At 41.8% G+C, this 4,342-nt stretch overlaps 1 non-coding gene across 1 annotated transcript; it reads left to right on the top strand.

The window, feature by feature from the left end:
* The first annotated feature begins 2,632 nt into the window (after positions 1 to 2,632).
* Positions 2,633 to 2,737, top strand: LOC138749125 (U6 spliceosomal RNA). Its single transcript, XR_011348434.1, has one exon. It is a non-coding gene; the product is annotated as a U6 spliceosomal RNA (small nuclear RNA).
* The last annotated feature ends 1,605 nt before the right edge of the window (positions 2,738 to 4,342 follow it).

The raw sequence follows: 4,342 nt of genomic DNA on the forward strand, positions 1-4,342 counted from the left end.
ATCAGTCTACAGATGATGCCATCTCCACTGTCCTCCTGGAAAACGGGGACTCGTATGCTCAAATGCTGTTTATTGACTTCAGCTCAGCATTCAACACAATTATACGGAAGCTGTGCCAGCTGGGTCTAAACACCTCCCTCTGCGATTGGATTCTTGACTTCCTGTCGGGGAGACCTCAGGTAGTCCCAATCGGTAACAGCCTCTTCAAGACCATCACACTGAGCACAGGGGCCCCCCAGGGTTGTTTGCTTAGTCCACTGCTATTCCCTCTGCTGACCCACAACAGTGCAGCTAATCACAGCTTCAACCACGTCAGCAACTTTGCTGGTGGGCTTTATTAGTAAGAATGAGGAGTCAGCGTACAGAGATGAGGTGCAGTCACTAACTGATTGGTGCACAGCCGACAACCTGTATCTGAATGTTAATAAAACAAAAAAGATGGTTGTCGACTTCAGGAGGGCCTGGGGGGAACCAAACTCTGCTGACCATTGACAGCTCAACCGTTGAGGTCGTCAAGAGTATCAAGTTCCTTGGAGTGCAGTTGGCGGAGAACCTCACCTAGTTCCTTAGGACCAGCTCCATAGTCAAGAAAGCACAGCAGAGCCTCTACTTCCTGCCAAGGCTGAGGAAAGTTCATCTCCCACCCTCCACCCTCACTACTTTCTACAGAGGATGTATTGAGAGCATCCTGTGCAATTGCATCACCGCGTGGTTTGGAAGCTATACCTCTTTGGAATTCAAGACCCTGCAGAGGATAGTGAAGTCAGCGGAAAAGATCTCTGGGGGCTCTCTTCCTACCATGAAAGATGTCTACAATACTTGATGCAGGCGAAAGGCAATAAACATTGTGAAGGACTCCACACACCCCTCAAGTAAACTGTTCTCCATTCGGCCATCAGGTAGAAGGTACCATAGCACGGGCCCTCACGTCCAGATTGGGCAACAGCTTTTCCCCCAAGTCATCAGTCTCCTGAATTCCCAGGACACTTGTGAATAGGGTACAGTGGACTGTTACTGTATATGTCCTAATATTTTAATATGTTTTTTTCTGACTCCAATAGCTCAATGGTTAGAGCACTGGTTGTAAACCAGGGGTTGCAAGTTCATTCCTCACTGGCGCCTCATTTCTGTGAGGGGCCACTGGACAAAGTGACAACTCTCCATCTTCTTTACGGTAGACAAAGTTAAAGTATTTCATGTAGGTTATATTCTAAATGTAGTATTACATGAAAATAATGGAACCTTTACCTTATGTAAATATGCTCCATGGTCCTGGAGAAACACTGTCTCATCTTTACCATGCGAGCATGGTATGAGTGATAAATAAAAGGTGACGACTTGAGATGATTTGCTTGTAAAGCAAAGCTTTTTATTGTATCTCAGTACATGTGACAATAAAACAATGCTATTCAATTCATTTGTAATGTAGAACCTATTCTTCCTTACTGCATAATATACTTGAATTTTCCAAAGATCTTGGTGATGTACTGTCTGATAGTCCTGTAATTCAGGGCAGAGGATTTGAAGATGGAGGCTACACAAGAAATAAATAACATAGAATGATCAGATATAACCCTACTCTTGTATTCAGCCTGCACTATTCTAGCCTGCAAATGTGCCGAAATCAAGAACAAATCTATTCTAGAGAATTAATCATGTCTAGATGAATAAAAAGAAAAGTCCTTTTTTGTTGGATTTATTCTCCTCCAAATTTCAACTAAATTCAAATCTTTCAACAAAGATCCCATTTGTATCACCATCTTCGATTTCCTTATACTTTTTGGAGATCTATCCAGTAATGGATCCAAAACACAATTAAAATACCCTCCAACCAAAATATTTTCATTGGCCCGATTTAATGTTAAGAAACCTTCCGATATAAATCAATCATCATCCACATTAAGTGCATAAATATTCAACAATGTCTATGGTTCTTCAAAGATTTTACAATTCGCCATCAAAACCCTACCAGCAATCTCCGTAAATAATTCCAGCTCAAATGATAGTTCTTATGAATCAAAATTGCTGCACCATTAGATCCAGAGATTTTTTCGGTTGGGTTAAATGGTTTCTGTGACTGGTTTAGGGTTGGATAAGTTTCAGATAGCATTTGTACGTTTGGCGTTATCTGTGGCACGAAAATGTGTAGCAATTACTTGGGAAAGACAATGTAGAAATTAATATAGGTTGGTGGAATAATGAATTGAGATCTTGTATTTATATGGAGAAAATAAACTTACATGATAATTATTTTTTTGTTTAAATGTAGTTATTTAGAATTTATGGGTTTGGAAATATCTTAAAATATTGTATGTGTTTTATGGGTATTTTTTGGCTCCCCTTGAGGGGGCTGGCTGAGGGGGAGGGAGGGAGGGGGGGTTTACAATTATTTGTATTGTATAAAAACTTTTTTTTGTTGCTATTGATTTTACGTTTTAAAACAAAGAAGATGGAGGCTACTAACTGAATAAATATCAGATCAGGTGCAAAACAAAGAAGGGGTGGGTGTGTAATGACAATTATTCAAAAGATGTTCCACCTGAACAGGTGATGAGACAAATGTGACTCACCATTCATGTAAATGACTTGGTCTTGGGAATTCAACATTTCTATTTAGACCACACCCTCATGTGCTGATTTCAGCCACGCGTATACAAGAATTGGAAGGATACAGAGAAAAATCAGCATGCCCCAGGGCAAGCACGACAGCTAAATTTGTGAAGTGTTTCATATTTTTTTCCAAATGCTGGCAAATGGGACAAGTGGACTTAGTCAGCATGGATGAGATGGGCTGAATGACCCTGTGTATTACCAGAATTAATGGAGTCTGACTATTTCCAGAGTGCGTAAATCAAGAATGTGTTCAGCAAAGCATGAGGCCCTTTTGCCATGTCACCAATATGAAATAACTCATCCTGCACTAGTTGGCCACAATGGAGCTTGGTCATTGGAGGTCAGGGAAGTGACCAATAGACACCCTGACTGGGACATACCTTCTGATATGGACAATTTAACTTCTGTTCTTAAAATAGTTCACAAGTTTGCCTGAGGTGGACATTGTGGGTTCAATTCCTGCCCCTGTGTCTTGGGCTTATGACATAGGATGGAGACAAGTCAGGGCTCTTTTTCCAATGCGTTGTGCCATTAAGCCAGGTCCCAGTCTTTTAATTTGTTCATGGGATGTGGATGTTGCTTGAATGCCACCATCCTTCTTCACTCCTGAATGAAAGAGACCACCTCATTTTCAAACACAAGTGAGGTGGGTTCATTTTCAAGGAAGGGAAGGTTCTTTCCCCATCTTGGCTAATGTTTATCTCTTAGCAACATAAAAAAATAAAGTATGTGGTCATCATTTTCTTGGTGTTGGTGGGACCAAGGTGACTATAAAGTATTTGCTGCCTTTTTCATAATACGCCAGTGGTGATGCTCCCACCGAGCTTTGTGGCCTGCAGTGCTTATTAGGACAGCTGTGAAGGGTGCTGTACAAATACACGTCCTCCAGCCTGCATTATTGAGTTCCATACCTGCCTAACATCTGCATCTGCTAAACATGATTGTCCCAGGTTTGCACAATGGGGGAGGGGGGGACTTTTGGCCCTACACCCATCCCAACCCCAAAATCCCAGAAGGACCATTTCTGACCCATCCAAACACACCCGACAAGCCTTTATTAACAGCAGTGAACCCTGTGACCCTTCTGGAATGCGACTGTAGGTAACAGCAGGAGAGCAAAGGTGCAAACTGTTGAACAGAAGGCTCTAATACAATCCTAGATCTTGATAACATATATCAGCAAGAAACATAAGCAGCAAGCAAAACTCTTATAATGCACCAAGTGTTAACTCACCGCCTCAGAACAGCATGGAACCCTACAGCTAGAGCTCATTCTCACAACAGCATCAAGCTGCTTTGCTTTATGGCTGCAACTGTTTGCAAAGAAGCAATGGATTTACTTTTCACATCAATTGAAACCTAGTTATTATACATAATGTAACATGGTGGTTGCTTCCAGTCAGGTTTATACACATGCATGGATGGAAAATAATATGCTCGCAACAGGAACAGATAGCCACAATTGGAAATTATTGCCTGGAATTTGCCTGGACAGGCAACAGGAAAAGTGCTTCAAGCAGTCATGACTCCATCCATGTAGCCAGAATGTGCAGTGCTCAGAAGCATTCGATATCTTAGAAACAGTCCAATGCAACATAGCATTGATTGAAAGACCCAGATAACCCTTTTCCTAGCCTTTGGCGTCATTAAGCCGTTCTTACTAAAGCTGACCTGGAATTTGGTGTGCGCACAAGGTAAAAGTTGGCATCTCTGCTGGGATGCAGGCCAA

This window comes from Narcine bancroftii, chromosome 13 (assembly GCF_036971445.1).
Source record: "Narcine bancroftii isolate sNarBan1 chromosome 13, sNarBan1.hap1, whole genome shotgun sequence".
In the NCBI taxonomy this organism is placed as follows: domain Eukaryota; kingdom Metazoa; phylum Chordata; class Chondrichthyes; order Torpediniformes; family Narcinidae; genus Narcine; species Narcine bancroftii.